The sequence below is a fragment of the Nicotiana tabacum genome, chromosome 17, assembly GCF_000715075.1.
Source record: "Nicotiana tabacum cultivar K326 chromosome 17, ASM71507v2, whole genome shotgun sequence".
In the NCBI taxonomy this organism is placed as follows: Eukaryota; Viridiplantae; Streptophyta; class Magnoliopsida; order Solanales; family Solanaceae; genus Nicotiana; species Nicotiana tabacum.
Genome location: NC_134096.1, coordinates 83,098,870 through 83,122,253, shown reverse-complemented (window position 1 = coordinate 83,122,253; position 23,384 = coordinate 83,098,870).

Here is a 23,384-nt window from a genome sequence, read left to right as displayed (position 1 = left end):
AAGAACTTTTAGTTGTCTTTGTTATGCTACTGTTCCAATACCTCAAAGAGACAAACTTAAACCAAGGGCATTACCTTGTGTCTTTCTTGGTTACCCTTTTGCCAAGAAAGGCTACAAATTATATAATTTACAATCCAAGCAGTGTTTTATCTCAAGGGATGTCACATTTTATGAGAACTTGCTTCTCTTTATTTCTGATTTTCTTTCCCTAACTCTGTTTCTCCTCAAATCCCCATCTCTGCTACTATTATGGATGATGACTTTCCACAAGCCTTCATTCCTTTTGTTGTTCCTCCCGCTCCTTCTCCTCATTCTTCTGTTGCTTCTCCTAATTCTTCTACTACTTCTGCTACTCCTCTCCCTATATTTTCTATTCCTTACAATCCTGATGCCTTACCCTCTACTCCTGTCATCTCTACTTCATCTATACCCAACCTTAGAAAGTCCACTAGAGTTCATAATCTTCCCCCTCACTTAAAAGACTATGTTCTGCAGTTTTCTTCTTCTTCATGTTCCAATGCCCAGCAGGTAGAATTTGAACCATATCACTACTCTCAGGCTGCATCTGTTCCAGCATGGCAGGATGCCATGAGGAAAGAGTTTGAGGCCTTACAGGCAACACATACCTGGGACATTATGGAATTACCTCAAGGTAAGAAACCCATAGGTTGTAAATGGGTGTATAAAATCAAGTATAAGGCTGATGATAATGTTGAAAGATATAAAGCTAGGTTGGTAATTAGGGGAGATACACAAGTAGAAGGTGTAGATTTTAATGAAACCTTCTCCCCTGTAGTTAAAATGTCTACTGTCAAGTGTCTTATTGCTGTAGCTGTTAAAAGAAATTGGCCATTATTTCAACTTGATGTTAATAATGCATTCTTGCATGGTGATTTGGATGAGGATGTCTATATGAAGTTGCCTCCTAGTCTTGTTGTTTCTTCTTCTTCCTCTATTACTTTTCCTCTTTTGTTTGTAAACTTAATAAATCACTCTATGGGTTGAGACAAGCTTCTAGGCAATGGTATGCCAAGCTCTTTCAAGCACTATATTCCAAAGGTTACTCTTATTCCATGAATGATTATTCATTATTCATCAAAGGCAATCCTGGTCATCTAGTGGTGTTGGCAGTCTATGTCGATGACATAATCCTCACAGGTGATGCATTAGATGAGATAAATGCATTAAAACAGTTCCTAGATCATGAGTTCAAAATAAAAGATCTAGGGTCTCTTCACTATTTCCTGGGAATTGAATCACTTCTCATTCTACTGGTGCTCTATTGAATCAGAAGAAATTCGTTCATGATTTATTGTAAGAATACAACTGTTTGGATGTTACTCCTGTCATTTCTCCCTTAGAGTTGAATCACAAATTGCAAGCCAATGTTGGTGAACTGCTGCCCCAACCTGATAAGTTCAGAAGTCTTGTTGGGAAGCTATTATTTTTAACCCATACTAGGCCTGACATTTGCTTTGGAGTACAACATCTCAGTCAATTTTTGAAGGCTCCCAGAGTCCCTCACATGCATGCTGCTCTTCATATGTTGAGGTATTTCAATGGAACACTTGATCTTGGGTTATTCTACTCTAGCTCTCCTAATTTTTTTATCTAGGCTTACTCTGACAGTGATTGGGCTGCCTGCCCTGACACACGTAGATCAGTCACTGGTTTTTGTATATTCTTGGGGGACAGCCTCATTGGTTGGAAATCAAAGAAGCAGCCAGTGGTTTCTTTGTCATCAGCTGAGGTTGAATATCGAGCTTTGAGTAAAGTAGTCGCTGAGTTAACTTGGTTATCCAGGCTGCTTCATGATATGGCTGTTCCTATTGTTTCTCCTATTTCTGTCTTCTTTGACAATGCAGCTGTTGTTCATATAGTCAAGAACCCAGTTTTTCATGAGCGCACAAAGCATATCGAGGTGGATTGTCATTTCATACGCACCAAGTTGCATGATGGGTTAATTCAATTGTCTCATGTATCTACTTTCAACCAACTTGCTGACATTCTCACCAAGCCTCTATCTGGAGTTCTTCATCATTCTTTTTTATCCAAGTTCAAGGTGTTACCCCTTTCCAACTTGAAGAGGGGTGTTGGGCTATCTGATGGGCAGTCCCACTTAGGCCCAAAACAAGAGTACAAGACTTAGTGGATCAACACAATTATTTATACTGGCCAGTTATTTCTTTTGTAAATATACATACATTTGGCTATTTTTATAATTGGAAAACGGAAGTATAAATAGAAGTTGAGGCCAAATGTTTAAGCGGCTCATTTTATTTTATCTCTTTCCTTTCTTACTTTCTCTCTGAAGTAAATTCCAGAACCCTAAAACTCCATTGACGATTTCTTCAAATCGAACTCATTCATGAGTGTTAACAGTTAGACCTCATCACCTGCAAGAATATTGTAAACTTTACAAAAAGGTTTTCGCAAGGATTTGGACAACGACTACCTCAAATTATCCTTAATCAAATTGGAGTACTAAACAAATACATACATAATATCTCCTCAAGTTTCGGACCTCACTTCCTTAGTGTTTGAAGTTTTACTAATCCCTTGACCAAGTGAAATTGATGCGTTACATCGAGCAAAAGTTCGGTCACTAGTTATAACGTATAAACTCAACTACAGTGTATACTTATTATTTACCTTATATGTTTTCTTGTCAATTTCGTCTTTTTCCCTTTAATTATGTTGGCTAGTCTTAACTATACTCCTTTCCATTTTGCTTTTTTTTTTTTTTCATTTCCATTTTATTTGGTATAATGTACCTACCTTTGTCATTTCATAATTGTCTTCATAGGGGCGGCCCGTCCGTAAAGCAGGTAAAACAACTGCTTTAGGCCCCACATTTGTGGAGGCCCTATTTTTTTTTTCCACATCTAATAGGCTATATATAAATTTAAAAAAATGTTATGTGGTGAAAAAGTTTGATTTCTTTATTTAACAAATATAGAGATAAAGGATTTGCAACTGCTTTGATTTCTGCCAAGGAAATTGCATTTGAAATTAATATTGAACCCGAATTTCATAAGAAACGTGTAATATATATGAAGAAATAATTTGAGGAGAACGTTAATAGTGAAATTTCAAAATATCTAGAAGAGTCCTTTAGAGTTGATTATTTTTTATACATACTCCCTCTGGTCCATAATAAATGACTTTTTAACCTTTGTTGTGCCCCTTAAGAAAATATTGACTCCTAGAACAAAAATATATTTTGATGTAAATTATCATTAATTAAAATTTATATGTTGTTAACTTGATACATAGAGATATGTAAATAAGGGCAAATTTTGAAAAAAATAAAGTTAAATCCTTCTCGATTATATAAAAGGACACTTATTTTGAACAAAAATAAAAGCCAAAAAAGTCATTTATTATGGATTGGAGAGAGTAGTAGACAAGGTTATTTTTTCACTTTAAAATAGATTTGAACAATTAGAGGCATATGAAAATATTTTTGGTTTTCTATTTAGTGGTAAAAACTAAGATTACTAGATGATGAAAATTTGAAAAAAAATATTGCCTTCATCTTGAATGCTCCTTAAATCATAATAAGCAACCCGATATTGATAGTTTAGATTTAGTTTCTGCATTAAAAATATTAAGAAAAATAATACAATTAGAAGATATATGTTTAATTGATATACTCAATCAAATAAAAAGATTTGATTATTTTTCAGATGCCTATATTACTTATAGAATAATGTTAATAACTCCTATTATTGTTGCTTCAATGGAAAAAAGTATTTCAAAATTAGCTAAGATCGACAATGTCTCAAATATATTAAATGAATCAGCTATATTGTTAATTGAGAAAGACTTATTAGGAGAAATTGATTATAAAAATTAATAATAAGATCGACAATGTCTCAAATATATTAAATGAATCAGCTATATTGTTAATTGAGAAAGACTTATTAGGAGAAATTGATTATAAAAATTAATAATAATTTTGCATCTAAAAAAGTTAGAAAAATAGACTTCAAATAAAAATAAAATATTTTTTATTAATAAACAAGTTAAGGCCCCTCGTAAAGTTTGACTTTAGGCCACGAAATTGGTCGGGCCGCCTTAGTCTTGATATCTCTAACCCTATTAATTATGCGCCCAAAAAATTACATAACAGACAGCCAATTAATCTGATGCATATTGTTTTAGAAACAACTATCACATCAAAATCTTGAGAAAGACCAATTAACAACCAAGTTGGTCATCAAAAATGGAAAAACAATTCTCTGTGTTTCCAGCTATCCTATTTAGAATTAAGTAGCAAGGACCAAAAGACGTGTAAATCATTTTCTATTCTTTCTTTCTATAATAGAAGGGAGAATGAGGCAAGCTGGGTGAGTCAGGCGTAGTTGTTCAAGTATTAACCATAATCTCGTCTAAAAGTTTAAATTATTTATAAGAACACGCTTTAATTTGTTTAAGTATGTGTTCAACACGCCTCCCACGTACACGAAGGCTTGATTCTATTAAATGTGCCGAGCATGTGGAGATTTTTTTGATAATGGATTGGATGGTGGTAACTCACTCAAATCCAGGACCAGAGGCGAGCTAGGATTTGAAGTTTATGAGTTTGAGATTTCAGTCATTTTAAGTAAGTAAGTTTCAAATTAATAATTTGTACGTATTTGTTTACCCGAAAAATCGGATATAGTTAAATTTATAAGTAGTTCTAAGGATATGTGATATAGCTTGACATAAATCGTACGTAGAAGTAAAAATGTTTAGATTCTTGGCTATAAAACGGGAGATAAATTATTAAACAAGAAGAGTGAGTATGCTGAGTAAAACATGCTCAAGAGATTTATTCTTCAATAAGAGAAATAGTCTTTTCTTACAATGTGTGTCTGCCTTGTGCTTACAGGGATTCCTCCCTATAGTAGGGGGATCTTTCTGCCTTGTGCTTGCAGGGATTCCTCCCTATAGTAGGGGGATCTTACTTTATTTATAATAAAAAATATATAGTGGAGAACCCATGATGAATTGTCTCTTCCTCGATTCCCGCCAAGATTCTCTCCCCTAGTACGGTTGCAACGACTCTTGTCTGCGAGCTCGATACTGGCTCGAGCTCGGTATTGGGTCGAGCCCTCGGCCTTGATTCGAGTTCGACATTCGGGGTGAGTGTCAATCGGTCTGTGCGTCTCCAACAACCTTCACGTTGCACTTGCGGTTCGATTTGGTCATGAGCTCGATAATGATACCGAGCCGATTCCTCGATCGGTCTTGGAGCTCGAAGCTTTTTTGTACTATCTTCGAAACTCGTCTCGAAGTCTCACTTCGGTCGCTTACCATTCGAACTCGATCAAACGTACTAAGGCCGAAATCTATTTTGACCGTATACAGATAGTCCCCTCGTTTCTCAGGAAGAATGTGGTGAGAAGCGATATGATTTTCAACGGCTCGATCGGATTATAAGCTGACGTTTTCACTGGGCTCGATCATGACGTACATGATAGTTGTCCCGTCGATTTAGTCTTTCAAGGTATTTAATCCATGTCAGACAGTGGTCGGCCACCGCTAATACTGAACCGCCACGGTATAAACGTATAAATAACCCTTCTATTTATCATTTACCACTTTTACATCTTCAATCTCCCAAATTTTCTTACTCTTTCTGCCTCTATTTCGCCGCTTGTAGAGCCACCTTCACTAGCGTTTGGCACCATCAACCTTTCATCACCCTTTGCTTTTCTTTTTCTTATATCAATGGCAAAAATTTCAAAAACCGTACCTCAGAAGGAGAAAGCTTTCTCTTCACGGCCATCAGGCGACAAGGCGCCGGTGGAGCCGCCTCCCCACGAGTATGTTCCTGGCCCGTGTACTCTAAAGATCGATTTTAAGGTTGAAAATCCTTCGTCGGTTCCGGGTCGATGTGAGCATGTGTCGATGTACATGTGCTCGATAACAGAGGGCCATCTCGAGGCTGTGAGGAAAGGCTGCAACTAGGGTCTCGAGGTTGTGTTGCAAATTCCCTCTCCCGAAGAGAGCATCATCACTCATGTGGAGGGTTTTTTACGTGTTTATACTTACCCCTTCACGTTGGGTCCCGTCGACCCAGTGATAATTGATTTTTGCAAAAGATATCAGGTCACCCTCGGTCAAATTCATCCTTCTCTATGGCGCATAGTAATCTTACTTCGCTTCTTCTCCAACAAGGCCGGGGGACTGGATTTTACCCTAAATCACCTCATACGATTGTATCGGCCTCAAATCTTTCGAGGACTAATCAGCCTCCATCGTCGGGCAAAGAAAGATTTAATGTCGAGCATCGACGAAGACAAGGATCGGGGTTGGATGGGCCGTTACATTCGGGTTAGGACCCGTGACCCTATCCTGGAAGAGAAGATGTTGTTCCCCGAGGAATGGAATTTCGACCGTAAGTGATTTTGATAAGGCGTTGCTTTTCGCATCTTTCTATGATTCTATCTTATATCTCCCTCTAATATACAGCTGCCCCTTGGATGCCACAAGCGGTACCCGACCTTGAGGATTAGGTTCGGAAGTTAGCCGCGACTTTCTCTTATGCCGAACGCGCTTGGCGTGATTTGGCGAAAGGTAGGTGGGAGACCAAGAATCACGGTAATGGTCACTTCTCATGTTTTTCGAAACATTTTTTAAGCTCCATTCGTTACTGACTTCCTTTTATGCAGTCATAAGCAAGGATGCCGTTTTGAGGCCTTCGAGTGGTGAGGAAGGAACCAAGTCCCCGGTCCCAAAATCGGGGAAAGATAAAAAGCAAAAAGCTATCTCTCGGTCAGAGGACCTCAAGCCCAAAACTCGAAGGGTGAGGAGGAAGGCAATCTCCATTTCGACGAACTCGGTCCAACGACTGAGAGAAGAAGAAGAAGAAGAAGAAGATGCTTTGGCTTTGGTGGTCCGATCTGCAAAAGCTATCAAGGTCGCCAGACCTTTTGAACCGATGACGGCTACACTGGTCGGGGCCGGTTCCGATACCCTGAGTCTTGATCAGAGCGTCCCGAGCGATTCGCTCGGGACCATGATAGTGGGTCATTCACCTTCTCTTCCGCCTTTTTCTGAGGAGGCGTTAAAGGAAGCTCGAGAATTGAAGACCTTAGATATGGGCGGAGGCTCTAGTGTAGGGGATCCTTTTCGGGATTGCTTTACTGAAGTCGGCGATGCCTCCGATATTAGTGACGCTTCTCTTCTCCTAGAAGAGGCCCAATGTTTCATTTCTCGGGTAATGATTTTACTGCGCTTGGTTTCTTCGTTCTTTTCTAAACCTGACTTGTGTTTTTTCCCTTCTATATAGGCTATTAGCAAGTTTTGAGGCGACCTCAGCCAGTGTGAGGTCAAGCTTCAGAAGATCTCGGGGGAGAGAGATGCTTTGCGTCTTCTTTGCGGCCAAAAGGATGAGGTTATAAGGGACCTCCAAGCAGATTTGGCTAAGGCTTGTGAAGAAGAGGCCGAACTAGATAAGCAGGTGAGCCCCGTTCTGTTAGAGTATGGTTTTGACCCAACTGTGGAAGCTAACCCTTCGTTATCTCAGCTGCAACAAAAGGTTGAAAAGATCGGTTTGCTTCGGGAAGAAGTCGATCAAATCAAAGCCGAATGTGATCGGTGGAAGGAGACTATCGACCTCCTGGCTGTAGAAAAAGAAACTATCTTGGCCAAATTATCATCGGCCGATGTTCAGCTTCGAATCGTCAAGCAAAAAGGTTCGGCTCAGGCCAAGAGGATCGAGGAGAGCTTGAAACAAGGCTTGCTGAGGCCAAGGCGAAGATTGAGTCATCGAAAGTCATGGCGGACAAGCCTATTACTGTGTATCGAGCCGATGCAGAGGCTGCTCAAATGGAGGCAAGAGAGGCAGCGGATACTACCAACACTCGAGCACATTGGGTTGCCGAACTTCCTAAGTGTCGATCTCGGAGGGAGACCCTCGAGGAGATACACGCTCGAGGTTTCGATCTTGCTGAAGAGATAAAAAGGGCCAAAGAACTCGAAGTTGATGCTGAAGCCTTGGCTTCTGATGGCGACAATGATGATGATGATGATAGCAAGAGAGGGTCCAATAGTGGGGGGGAGCCCGGTGGAGAAGAGACTGCTCGCGATAATAACCCAGAAGCTTAGCCCTTAGCTTCTATGTTGTATTTATTCATGTAACAATCTTTGTATATTTATACTAATATCTTTTTCTTTTACTGACTTGCTTCTGCTTTATTGCCTTGTGAAGATTTCATTCATGCCTTGCGAGTGTTTGCTCGAACTCGAAATAAAAGTAGCCCATGGGCTTAGTAGTCCAGTGAATGTTTTGAACTTGAATTAAAGTATCCCGTAGGCGTAATAGTCGAGTGGGTGCTTGTTCGAACTCGAAGTAAGATAGCCCTTAGGCTTTAATAATTGAGTGAGTAATTGTTTCGAACTCGAACTCAAAGTATCTTAGCCCGTAGGCTTTTTATGACCGAGTGAGAGATTGCTCGAACTCTAAGTAAGATAGCCCTTAGGTTTTAATAATTGAGTGAGTGATTGTTTCGAAGTCGAACTCAAAGTATCTTAGCCTGTAGGTGTTTTACGACCGAGTGAGGGATCGTTCGAACTCGAAGTAAGATAGCCCTTAGGCTTTAATAGTTGAGTGAGTGATCGTTTCAAACTCGAACTCAAAGTATCTTAGCTCGTAGGCATTTTATGACCGAGTGAGTGATTGCTCGAACTCGAAGTAAGATAGCCCTTAGGCTTTAATAATTGAGTGAGCGATTGTTTCGAACTCGAACTTAATGTATCTTAGCCCATAGGCTTTTTATGAGTGAGTGATTGCTCGAACTCAAAGTAAGATAGCCCTTAGGCTTTAATAATTGAGTGAGTGATTGTTTCAAATTCGAACTCAAAATATCTTAGCCCGTAGGTTTTTTATGACCGAGTGAGCGATTGCTCGAACTCGAAGTAAGATAGCCCTTAGGCTTTAATAATTGAGTGAGTGATCATTTCGAACTCGAACTCAAAGTATCTTAGCCTGTAGGCTTTTTATGACTGCTTGTATCAAAAATTCTCTTGATGGTGGTTGGCCTTTAGGCCTGTTTGAATCATGAAGCAGGAAGATCTTTTCAAAGTGTGAGATATCTGAAAAAACAAGAAGTTATCCTTTATAAGTCATTATACATGTGTTTGTATCTTGTGCCAGAGTTCGAGAAAAACTACGTGGGCATGGTTCGTTTTGACCATTTGGCCCTTACACCTTTCTCTATCGAGACCCTGTTCGACATGAATTTGATATGAAACAATTTTCTTGTGCCGAACTTGATTTATTCGATTGGTAGCCCCCCAGTATTCGAGGTTGATTATGAAGGAGCCTCGGATACTATTAATTTGTCCTCGGGTAGCACATAGTTGTTGCCTCGTTAAAAACCTTGCCGGAAAAATCCATTTGGGATAAAAGCTGAACTAAGGAAAAAAAGAGTACAACGCGTGCTTTGAAACCAGAGGTCTTGATATTTTTTGTCAAATTGCTGCAATGAGTTAGTGTCGAATATACGTATATAGATGATAGAGAAGAGAAAATCATACCTTAACAATAATATCGTTTGAGAAGCGATATGTTCCAATTGTTTGGTAATGGTTTTCCATCCATTGCTCTATGTTTGTAAGACCTTTTCCCGACTGTATCGAGGACTTGATATAGTCCTTCCCAATTTGGGCCGAGCTTCCTTTCATTAGGATCTCAGGTGTTGACGGTGACCTTCCTTAAGACCAAGTCCCCGGTCTTGAAATGGCGGAGGTTGGTTCTTCTGTTGTAGTAACTTTCGATTCGTTATTTTTGTGCAGCCATTCGAACCAGTGCCACTTCTCATTTTTCATCCAATAACTCGAGGCTAGTATTCATTGCCTCGTAGTTTGATTCTTCCGATGTATGTCAGAACCTTGCGCTTGGTTCCCCGACTTCGACCGGAATTAAAGCTTCAGAGCCATACACTAAGTGAAATGGAGTCGCTCCTGTACTAGATTTAGATGTTGTCCGATATGCCCAAAGGACTTCGAGAAAAATCTCTCTCCACTTTCCTTTGGCTTCGTTCAATCTTTTCTTTATGTTTTGGATGATAATCTTGTTCGTTGATTCGGCCTGTCCGTTCCCACTAGGATGATATGGTGTTGACAGTATCCTTTTAATTTTATGATCTTCGAGAAATTTTGTCGCTTTACCGCCGATAAATTGCTTACCATTGTCACATGTTATTTCTGCTGGTATACCAAATCTACACACGATGTGATCCCAGATGAAATCTATAACCTCTTTCTCTCTTACTTTTTAGAACGCTTGTGCTTCAACCCATTTAGAGAAATAGTCAGGCATAAGCAAAATGAATTTAGCTTTACCTGGGGCCGATGGTAGAGGGCCGACGATATCCATTCCCCATTTCATGAATGGCCATGGAGAAATGACTGAATGAAGATGCTCTCCGGGTTGATGGATCATTGGTGCAAACCTTTGACATTTATCGCATTTACGAACGAACTCCTTAGTGTCATTTTCCATGCTATCCCAGTAGTATCTTGCTTTGATGATTTTGCGAATTAGTGGTTCAACGTTAGAGTGGATTCCACAGGTGCCCTCATGGACCTCTCGTAAAACGTAATCGGTGTCCCCTGGTCCCAAGCATACTGCCAGTGGTCCATTGAACGTCCTTCTGTACAATGTTACATCTTCAACCAACGTGAACCGAGCAGCCTTGGTTCGTAGAACCCTCGATTCTTTAGAGTTCGATGGGAGTTTTCCGTTCTTTAAGTATTCAATATACTTATTCCTCCAATCTCAGGTTAAGCTTGTGGAATTTATCTCGGCATTCCCACCCTCGATTATAGATCTCGAAAGTTGAACGACAGTCCCCGAGTCGATCTTATCTTCTTCAACCGACGACCCCAGATTTTCGAGTGCGTCTGCCTCACTGTTTTGTTCTCGAGGCACATGTTGTAGGGTCCATTCTTTGAAACAGTGTAGAGTTACCTGTAGTTTGTCCAAATACCTCTGCATCCTATCTTCTCGAACTTCGAAAGTTTTGTTCACTTGGTTCACCACTAGCAAAGAGTCGCATTTGGGTTCAATGACTTCTGCTCCCAAGCTCTTAGATAGCTTGAGACCAGCAATCATGGCCTCGTACTCGGCCTCATTGTTAGTTAATCTAGTAGTTTTGATGGATTGCCTAATAATGCCACATGTGGGAGGTTTTAATACGATGCCAAGCCCGGATCCCTTCATATTTGAAGCATCATCTGTGTAGAGGGTCCAAACCCCCGACGATGTACCTGATTTTAACAAGAGTTCCTTTTCAACTTCGGGTACGAGGGTTGGTGTAAAATCGGCCGCGAAGTCTGCTAAAATTTGGGACTTGATGGCCGTTCGAGGCTGATATTCAATATTGTACCCACTGAGTTTGACGGCCCATTTGGCCAGTCGACCCGATAGTTTGGGCTTGTGCAAAATGTTTCGAAGTGGGAAAGTTGTTAGAACACATACGGGGTGACATTGAAAGTATGGTCTTAACTTTCTAGAGGCGCTTATCAATGCAAGCGCCAATTTCACTAAGTGTGGGTATATAGTCTCTTGCCTCTCCTAAAGTCCGACTTACATAATAAACAGGAAACTGCGTACCTTGCTCTTCTCGAACTAGGACACCACTTAGCGCGATTTCCGATACCGCTAAGTATAAATAAAGCTTCTCATCTACCTTCGGAGTGTGAAGTAATGGTGGGCTCGATAGGTACCGCTTCAGTTGTTCTAGTGCCTGTTGGCATTCTGGAATCCAGGTGAAATCGTTCTTCTTTTTTAGTAGAGAGAAGAATTTGTGGCTTCGATCTTACAACCTTGAAATGAATCGGCCTAAGGCAGCTATCCGTCCGGTTAGCCTTTGCACTGCTTTCACACTATTCACGACGGTGATGTCTTCGATGGATTTGATTTTGTCGGGGTTGATCTCGATCCCCCGATCCGACACCATGAACCGGAGGAACTTGCCCGATCCAACCCGAAAGCACATTTCTCGGGGTTGAGCTTCATGTTGTATTTTATTAAAACTTTGAACATTTCCTGCAAATGAGTCAAATGGTCCTCTGCGCGCAGGGACTTAACTAGCATGTCATCAATGTAAACTTCCATCGATTTACCTATTTGTTCTTCGAACATTTTATTCACTAGGCGTTGGTATGTAGCTCCTGCGTTTTTTAGCCTGAATGGCATTACATTATAGCAATAGGTTCCATACTTAGTTACAAATGAAGTTTTTTCTTGGTCTTCCGGGTTCATGCTAATTTGATTGCACCCGGAATAGGCGTCGAGAAAAGTGAGGATCTCGTGGCCGACTATGGCATCGATCAAGCGATCGATACTAGGCAGTGGATAAAAATCTATGGGGCATGCTTTGTTTAGTTCTTTATAATCTACACACATTCTAAGTTTGTTCTCCTTTATGGGGACTACAACCACATTGGCTAACCATTCGGGATATTTTACTTCCCGAATTGACCCTATTTTGAGAAGTTTAGTTACCTCATCTCTTACAAATGCATGTTTTACCTCAGATTGAGGTCTTCTTTTTTGCTTCATCGGTTTGAACCTAGGGTCCAAACTCAGCTGGTGCGTTGTTATCGATGGTGGGATTCCTATCATGTCTAAATGGGACCAAGCAAAACAATCTATGTTATCAATAAGAAATTGAATAAGTTTTTTCCTGAGTTCGGGGGTCAACCCCGTTCCCAGGTATACCTTTCTCTTGGGCAGACGTTCGATTAATATAACCTGCTCCAGCTCTTCGATCGTTGACTTGGTGGCGTCGGAGTCATCAGGGACGATGAAAGCTCGAGGTGTCAAAAACTCTTCCTCGTCATCTTCTATTTCCTGCTTCACCGGTTCGGTCGAGACTGGTTGATGTGATTGCTATTTGGTTTCTCGCCTATCTTTTGTGCTCGACCTTTCTGAGGCTGATAACGTTGGTATCGGTGTTATCTCATCGACCGAAAATATTTCCTTCGCAGCATGTTGCTCCCCGTATACTGTCTTCACGTCGTTCGACGTAGGGAATTTCATCATTTGGTGTAGAGTCGAAGGCACTGCCCTCATAATGTGGATCCATGGTCTTTTGAGTATGGCATTGTACCTCATATCACCTTCGATTACGTGGAACTTGGTGTTTGGATGGTTCCAGCCACGTTTACGGGCAGAATAATTTCCCCTTTAGTTGTTTCACTGGCCATAAAGGTGGATCCTAAGAATTCACGTTTCTTGGCTGTAAAATGCAAAATATGAGGAAAGGTCATGGCGGGGCGGTGACTATGGTTCCTTAGGTCGTATTTGATGGCCCGAAAATTTTTTAGGTGATCGGGGTCTGGGGGTCCTAGGACCACTTGGAAGGCGTGGGCTATAGCACACATAAATATGGGAATCGGGAGGAATTCTAGTTTTTTGGCCGTAAAATGCAAAATATGAGGAAAGGTCATGGCGGGGCCGTGACTTTGGTTCCTTAGGTCGTATTTGACGGCCCGAAATTTTTTTATGCGATCCGGGGAACGGGGGTCCCGGGACCACTTGGAAGGGGTGGGCTATAGCACACGAAAATATGGGAATCGGGCGAAATTCTAGTTTTTTGGCTGAAAAACGCAAAAAATGAGGAACGATCATGGTGGAGCGGTGACTATGGTTCCTTATGTCGTATTTGATGGCTCAGAAAAATTTTAGGCGAACCGAGTCGGGAGGTCTAGCCCACACGGAAGGCGTGGGCTATAGCACACGAAAATATGGGAATCGGGTAAAATTCAAGATTTTTTCCGAAATAACGCAAAACATTAGGAACGATCATGGCAGGGCGGTGACTATGGTTCCTTAGGTCGTATTTGAAGGCACCGAAAAATTTTAGGCTATCAGGGCCCGGGCGTCTCGGGACCACTTGGAAGGCATGGGCTATAGCACACGAAAATATGGGAATCAGGCGAAATTCTAGTTTTTTGGCTGTAAAATGCAAAATATGAGGAAAGGTCATGGCGGAGCGGTGACTATGGTTCCTTAGGTCGTATTTGATGGCCCGGAAAAATTTAAGGCGATCGGGGTCTGGGGGTCCTGGGACCACTTGGAAGACGTGGGCTATAGCACACGTAAATATGGGAATCAGGCGGAATTCTAGTTTTTTGGCTGTAAAATTCAAAATATAAGGAAAGGTCATGGCGGGGCGGTGACTTTGGTTCCTTAGGTCGTATTTGACGGCCTGAAAAAATTTTATGCGATCCGGGGAACGGGGACACGGATTCGATCTCAGCATCTTCCAAATCGTTACCCTAGATGGCACACGTGTAAGAGGTGACGTGTTCGTTGGAATCGATCGTACCGTTATATTGGAGAATTTTGGGCATACGGAATTTTTTGGGGATTGGTTTTGGGGCTGCACTCGAGGAAAAAGGCTTTTGTATGAATTTTTTCGAATCCGGCCCTTTTATCATTGGTGGAGCTCCCGGGATCTGATCGACCCTGGAATTATATGTTTTTACTTTTTTTATCATTGGCTTCGACTCATTTTGTGAGTTCCTCGAGTAATTTAGTAATTTCGGGAGTAGTCCCTGATTCTTGCTCGTTTGACTTCACTATGGCTGGCTCCGTTCTGTGGGTGATTTCTCGAAGCGGATTGGGCTACGACCTGCTTTGTACCTGATTTTGGCTCTGCAACTGAGCTATCGCTATTTGCTGGACTTGTAACATCTCGAAGATCATCCGTAAGCTGACTCCGATCTCCTCCACATTATGGGTGTCTCGAGCTACTGATCGAGTACCGCCCTGAATATTTTTTTCGGTTCGGAACGTTGGTTCGCCTCAAGAGCCACTTTCGAATTGACATCTAGCGGTAATTCGACTCGAATTTCAGGTAGTTCGTCTCGAGCTTCAGTGACATCATTAAGTGGCCTTCCGGCCCTGGGTATCAAGTTGTTGATTTCATCTTGAAGGCCGGCTTCGTGGTCGATAGGTAAAGCCATCAATCGAGTGTTTGCCATTACTGATTTGAAGTTATAAACTGGTGTGTATTGCAGATTTGTATCAAACAACCACTGTTACTCTTAGCCCCACGGTGGGCGCCAAACTATTTACCCAGAAAATTAGATATAGTTAAATTTATAAGTAGTTCTAAGGATATGTGATATAGCTTGACATAAATCATACGTAGAAGTGGAAATGTTTAGATTCTTGGCTATAAAATGGGAGATAATTTATTGAAAAAGAAGAGTGAGTATGCTGAGTAAAACAAGCTCAAGAGATTTATTTTTCAATAAGAGAAGTAGTCTTTTCTTACAATGTGTGCCTGCCTTGTGCTTACAGGGATTCCCCCCTTATAGTAGGGGATCTTACTTTATTTATAATAAAAAATATATAGTGGAGAACGCATGATGAATTGTCTCTTTCTCGACTCCCGCCAAGATTCTCTCCCCTAGTGCGGTTGCAACGGCTCTTGTCTTCGAGCTCGATACTGGCTCGAGCTCGATATTGGGTCGAGCCCTCGGCCTTGATTCGAGTTCGACATTCGGGGTGAGTGTCAATCGGTATGTGCGTCTCCGACAACCTTCATGTTGCCTTGCGGTTTGATTTGGTCATGGGCTCGATAATGATACCGAGCCAATTCCTCGATCGGTCTTGGAGCTCGAAACTTGTTTGTACTATCTTCGGAACTCGTCTCGAAGTCTCACTTCGGTCGCTTACTATTCGAACTCGATCAAACGTACTAAGGGCGAAATCTATTTCGACCGTATACAGTATTCAATTAATTTGTTAAAACAAATATAGAGTTTGACACAAAGTTACTAGTTCGGTCGAATCCATAACTCAAAGGCTAGCTCCGCCCGTGCCCAGTGCATCCATCTACTCTAATATCATGTATGTTGACGTATTATCCTGTCATTTAAAAATTTAAATTGTGAAGGAAAATATATTTTTATTTAGCGAATTATGTAATCGACAGGAGTGATTTACAATTAGTGAATATTTCTATGCGTCTACATTCCAATCGTTATACTGAAAATTATTTAAATTTATTTTATCCAATAATATCAAGACCGACAAAGTTGTCGAATTTGCTAACTACTCCAACACTACTGGCCTGGTATGAGGTATCACTTTTGTGCTATACTTGAGTAAAGTAATTTTGTGGGTGAATTTGATCACGTTTCGTTCTTGTCACATAGTTGAAGTATATAATATTATTATTATTATCCCCCTGACATTAAATATTGATGTTAACCCAAGATGGATAATTAACGTGGTTGTAATAAAGTCTTATGATGCCTTCACAATAGGGATGCTTCACGTGGTCCACTCACCATGCCTTTCAGTGTCATTTTCCTTCCTTAAGCTATACGTAATTTTTTCTGTATTAATTTTCTTTATATTTATTTATTCTTCAAAGGCAGATCAGTTGTCAACACAACCTAATATCATCTACAGTTTAAAATGAGAAAACTTTGCCTTTTTAGGAAAGAAGCTTTCCTATTAAGAAATGAAACATAATTAGTATACTAAACGATATGTTAAAAAAATGTTGGGTTCAATTAGAAAACTAGAAAAAAAAATGTGGGAGTTAATTACGTCATCTCATGTTCGAGCTAATTTAAGAATGATTGGTGACTTGTGTTTACCCTCGAAATCGAATAACAATTGAATTTATAAGTGATTTTAAGGATATGCGGATAAACTTGACACAAGATGATAAATTAAGTTACAATTGAAATAAACTATGACAAAATAAATTCAAACCACACGAATTGGATAATTTCAGTCTTGGAGGGCTCAAACCGGATGCACTTCGATCGATATCAAGATACAGAAGAATAAGAGCTTAAAGAAAAAATTAATAATGTATTATTTTTGAATGTGCGTTACAACGTGTCTAATGAATTATCATACCCCCTTTATATAGTAGAGGAGTCCTACTTTAGGTATAATTTTATAAAAGGTAAAAAATCTCTTAATTTACTAATTGTCGGTTCCTTAATGATATGTGTCTACTTTAGGTACAAATCTTCTACCCTCGTATCTTTGAAATTTCAATACTTTCTAGCAATTATACTCTAGTTTATTTGAAATCTTTTGCAAGAACTTTTGTATATCTTCGCCTCAAGCCAACAAGTGCACTCCTTCAACTTCCTATATTACTCTATTTTTCCTCCATTTTTTAAAGAAATGGCAAAGACTTCAAAAACCATTTCCCAAAAAGAAATACCTTCTACTTCGCGGCCGACTACTAAGGCCGAAGAAACTGTTTCGCGTACTGTCGTCGATGAACCAGTACCGAAACCCCCTTTGAAAATGTTCATCCCTGGAGGATGCTCGGCAACCGCCGATTTCAAGGTCGAAAAACCTTCCTCCGTCCAAGGCTGGGGTGAGGAGGTCTCGAGGTATATATGCTCGATCACCGAGGAAGTCCTTCCTATGGTCTGAAAAGACTGCAACTGGGTCGGCAAGGGCATAGTGATCCCTGACCCCGACGAAGCCATCACCACCCATGTTGAGGGATACCAAGCTGTTTACACTTATCCCTTTACATTGGGCCCGATGGATCCGGTCATCGTTGAATTCTGCAAGAGGTACGAGGTATGCCTCGGTCAGATTCATCCTTCGTTCTGGAGGATCGTAATCCTCCTCCGGTTCTTTGTGAGTAGAATCGATGGCTGCTCGTTCACCGTCGGCCATCTCCTACACTTGTACAGTCCCCGAATCTTCCAGGGGGACTGATAAAGCTCGTGCGTCGGGCCAGCAAGATCCCGTTCTCGAGTATTGATGAAAATCGGGATCGAGGCTGGAAAGGCCATTTTGTCCGAGTGAGGACTTCGGACTTAATCCCAGCTGAGTGTATGACGTTCCCCGAAAAGTGGAATACATCACGTAAGTATAATTTTGCTTTCAAAATTTGATTTTACGCTTTTTTCCTTCCTTCTTACCGGTGCTTTGTGGTGGTGCAACTGTTGCTCGGGTCCCGAATGCAGTCGCTCGACTCAAGGAGTGGGTTGAGGGCATCATATCACAAATGCCCTACTCCGAGCGCTCATGGCGCGAGCTTTCAAAGGGCCGTTGGGTGGCCCGTTCTCATGGTGAGATTCCTTTCCTGAATAATTTTTGGGTTCCTCTTATGTCAATAAGTTCTCACTTGTTTTATTTCTTTTCGCAGGTTTATCCAAGGATGTCAAACTGAAGCCTCCAGCTAGTAGCGAGGACTTACCTACAAAGTTCCCTGCTCCGAGACAGGCCGAAAAGAAGAAAATAAAGAGGGCTCTGAGTTCTCCGAGCTCGGAGAAGAAGAAAATAAGAAGAAGGCTGGTGCGCAAGTCTAAAGAAAGTACCAGCGCCCGAGCACCATCCTCGAACTCACTCTATCGGCTGAGAGACGAGTCCGAATAAGAAAGAGAAGCCTTTGATCTGGTGGCCCGCGAGCCGCCACAACTCGAGGGGTAAGGGGCCTCCGAACCAGAGAAAGGCGAGGCTAATTTGCCTCAAGCTAGGGAGGCCGACGAGGAGTCCGTGGCCGGGGCTCCCCGGGATATAGGCAATGCCCCGAAAGAAGTACTCGGTGTGATAGACATCCCCGAGTCGCCCTCGTTCACTGAGTCCATGTATAATGGGACCCAAATGGTGAAAGAACGCCCCAACGAGGGGGGCCATGGGGTGGACGACCCCTTCTGCGGCTTTTTCGATGGTGTAGATTCTACCGCCACGGAGGTCGTCACCGGATTGGGTAACTTAAAGGTACCGAAGAAGAGTCCATCTTCGATAACAAGCGAGCCTTCCTCAAGCCCGAAATTGATCAACTGGTTCTTGGCTCCGAGCGTGGATCCTGACCGAAAGCGATCCATCGTCATCTCCATTCCGGAGGATGCCCGAGTCTTTTTCGCCCCCGTAGGGGTAGCCAGTTACCTTCAATGTCTGGTGACCGAGGAAGATCAAACCAAGATGAACGAGGTAGATTCGCCCTACATGTTCAACAAATCACAACAGGCGCTAAACTAGGTAACTTCAGATATTTCTTGATGACTTTAATTTGTACTTAGACTAATTCATAGATAACCCTAATATTTTTCTTTGTGTCGATAGCCTCGGTGCTTCATCATGAAACTTTTCTTCGGTATCAGGACGAGCTGAACCATCTTGAAGCCGAGGTCCGAGGGCTTACTGAGAAGACAAATACTTACAAACTTCTTAGCGAGCAGCGTGAAGGGGAGGATAAGAGCCTCTGAGCTGAGCTGGAGGTGTCCCGGAAGGAGCATGCCGACCTGGCTAAACATGTAAAAATATTTGAAGTTAGTGACGATGAGCTAGACTCGGTGACAAATGGTCGGAATCTACAGGTCCAACAGAAGATCGATCGGATAGACCAACTACAAGCTGAGCTGGATGTAGTCAAGGTTGAGGCTGAAGAATGGAGAGGCAGGATGGACCGCCTGGCCTCAAAAAAGAAGACTGCTCGGGCACAGCTGACTTCAGCTGAGGTCCAACTTCGAGCGGCAAAGGAAAAGGCTGAGGTGCGGGCCCAAAAGGTTAAGGAGCTCCAGTCTCAGCTAAGCTCAGTCGTCTCTGATTGAGAAACTCTTGCGAAGGAGCTTGAAAAGGCCAAGCCGATGGTTGTGGTGGTTAAAGCCGATGCCGACGAGATGGTGGCCCAATATAAGGTCAATGCTGAGGCGTCAAAGGATCGACTGAAGGATATCGTCGAGCACGCGAAGCGGCAATCCCAAAAGGAGGCCCTCGAGGAAATTCATGCTCAGGGTTTTGACTTATCGACCGAAATTGAGAGTGTTAAGGGGCTCGAAGCCGAGGCCAAGAAGTTGGCGTATCCCGATGATGAATAAGACTCTGAGGGTTCGAGCGAATCCGAGGGTGGGGCAGACTCCGAAGACCCTAGCGACGAGGCGGGCTCCAGTGAAGACCAGGCCGTTTAAGTGCCTTGTACATTTTCCTTTGTTTTTTTTGTGTTTTTGTACCTTTGTACTTTTTGTCAAGGCCTTTTGGCCTTTGTAAAGACTAACTTTTTGTCGAGGCCATTTGGCCTTTGTAAAGACTATATATATAATACAAGGCTTCTTTTTTCCCTTTGACAATTTCTAAGTTTGTTTTCCTTTGCTTTATTCTTTATGTTTGCAAAGATCGAAATGCCTTAGCATGAAATAGTTAGGTCATGTTCGGAGGTTCGAACATGCATTGCCTTCGATATTATTTTGTTTAAGGCATCGTGGGGGTTCGGTGTGACCGGAAACTTTTCCCCAAAGTACTTATAATTTTTTAGATTATAGTTTGTCGAGGGTAGCCTTTAGAACCGGTTAAGAAATATTTAAGGCCTTATTTTTTGTTACAGGTCTCGGACGTCTCCAAGCCGTTTTAATATAGCCGTAGACTTTTTAGTTCGGGTGTTGCCCAGTGGGCTTGTTACCCCAATTAATTCCGGCTTGCCTAAGATAACAGTTCCCGAGTGGGGATGGCCGTAGCTTTTCAGGTTCGGGCGCTGCCTAATAGGTCTTGTTCCCCCGATCTCTGATAGCCCGGGCCGTCCGATTTTGTCTTTGGGCAGCAATCCCCGAGTGAGAGCGATCCTTTAAACCCAAAAAAAAAAGGCGGCCCTTGGGGTCGATATCTGTAGGGGATCGAATGTAGGAAATACCTTAAGAGGAAAAGATTTTTAAGGGACAAGATATTTATCTGCAAGGTAGAAACTTCTTTTTATTTCTGTGCTTAATATATACGATTACACATGTATACAAGCTTCATTTCAGGGCTCGAGCAGTCTATGTGGGCACGGTTCAATCGATTGTTTGGCCCTTACAGTAAATCCTATCGATCGAGCCGAGACTATTCAGTCACAAAGTTTCTCTTTGTCCGAGGGTGATGCCCCCCCAGCGTTTGAGGCTGATCATATAGAAGCCTCAAATACTGTTGTTGTGTTCTTCAACACCGGTTCGTAGCTGATAAGTGGAAATTTTGACTACTTATTAGCGCCTTTTAGCTTTCGTTTTAGTCTAAAAGTGTCTAATTGTATTCCCAAAAACTGATGAAATATGCTTACCTGCAGGAGTATTGGAAAATGAGCCACTACGATGAAATACAACTCAAGGAGGAGTGATATGAACAAGGACAAAAATCAAACACAGAAGCTCAAGTGTGGACCGCAGATTTCTATCTGCGGCCGCATAATGTGAAGGAAAATCAACAGAGCCCCAGTGCAAAGTGCGGACCGCACAATTATTGTGCGGACGCAGAAGCTATGTAAGAGTCAAAGTTCAGAGAGTTTCATTTCAAGTTCAAGAAGAAATACGGACCGCACAATAATTGTGCGGCCGCAAAAATAGCTATACGACCGCACTTAGGAAATGTGCGGTCCAAAGAAGAGCTCAGTGCGGCTGCACCCAGAATTGGGCGGACCGCAGAACATGAGAGATGGCCGCAATCCAGAATTATGCGGACGAAAAATCAACTTATGTCAAGATCTGAAGAGAAGTGCGGACCGCACATATAATTGTGCGGCCGCAGAACCTCCGAAAGGGCAATTTTGTCAGAAAATTTTAGCTTTGTATAAATAGACTACTTTAATGAAATTAGGTCAAGTTTCGAATATTGAAAGTCCTGTAGTCGTTTTTACTTGCCTCTTTTGGCAACTTTAGCTTACTTTGGTGATTTAACATTGGATTTTTATCTTTTAATCTTGCAATATGAGTTTTACCATCTTCTCTTCTTTATTTTCTTCTATACCCATTATGAATAGCTAAATTTCTAACTAGGGTTGAGACCCAACCCTAGTGTGTAAACCTAATGGGTGTTTGATTTATAGCTTATTTATGGTTGGCTGTTTATTATTTAGCCTTGTTCTTTCCTTTAATTGTAAAATTAATGGTTGCAAATATTAGTTTATACCTATTTGACTTGGTCTCTTCTTGAGAAAGAGAGACTTAGTGTAGGAAAACTTGGCTAACAAGAATCTGGGATAAAATCAAGAGATTGATAGTCCCAATTAAAGGGTTGAACCTAGAGATAGTAAAACCCGACTTGAGCATTTTATCAACTGTTTTGTTCAATACCCATTTGGACTTGAGAAAGCCAAATTGGGAAAAATCACTCTCTTACCGAGAGGTATTGAGTGGGTATTTGAGTGTTGATTGCTATAATGCACCCCGACTAACAAAACAAGCTTTAAAGTTAACAACCCGTTAGGCAAACACCTAGGTGAAGGTCATACCCCTAGGACTTTTTATATATTTGAAAACCATCCAAAAATAATATTCTCTAGTTTAATATCTTTAGAATTGTAATCCTTTACGTAATTTTAGAAGTAAAAATAAAACCATATTTGTGGAAGTGCAACCAAGATACTTCACGTGCTTTATCCAAATATATACCACTAATCCCATCTCAGCTCCCTGTGGATTCGATCTCGACTCCTTGTTGGCCATTAATATTGTAATCGACCGTTTCACAACCCCGCATAGAGGTGTGACTTGGACGAGATCAATTTTTGGCGCCGTTGCCAGGGAGCATAAAAACGGATTTAGCTATATATTTAGTTTTGTGTGTGAATTGCCTTCTTTTCCTTCCGTGTTACTAATCTTTTTGGTGAAACAATTGTAGGTAAAATAATGGCTCTCAACAACAATGATCCTTTCGGAAACATGCCTTTGGGGGATGTGGATGTGGAAGATGAACAAGTTGAAGAGGTTCCTCTTGAACCTCAAGTAAATAGACAAGGCCGGCCTCCTCCAGACAACGTTCCTATTCCACACCCAAATCCACCAAGAGCGGCTCCACACCAGGTGTTGCCGAATTAAGGGTATGCAAGTGCCACAGTCCCGCCCCGCATTAGGGTGGAAAACTTTCAAATCACAAATGTTATGCTCACATTGCTAGAGCAATGGGGATTCTTCACCGGGGCTCCGAATCAAAATGCGTACAAACACTTGAAAGGATTTGTGGACACTTGCTGGGGGAGTAAACAGATAAACGTCTCTGAGGATGCTTTAAGGTTGAGGTTATTTTCTTTCTCTCTACGGGGGAAAGCTTTGGATTGGTTAGAAAGTTTGCCAAGACATTTCATCCATACATGGGATGAATTGGCGGAGAAATTTATTTCCAAGTTCTTTTCTGCCGGGCATATGGCTAATCTTAGAGACGAGATTCTAGCATTCAAACAAGAATCCAATGAGCCGTTGCATGAAATATGGGAGAGGTACCGAACTATGGTGAAAGAGTGCCCAAATAATGATATGACAGAGGCTATGATTCAACAAACTTTCTACAGGGGGATCAATACTACCAATCAATGCGTGGTCAACCAACTTGCTGGTGGAAATTTCATGACAACGCCATATGTGTAAGCTTGTGAGATCTTAGATGAAATGGCAGATACTTCATCGGCATGGCA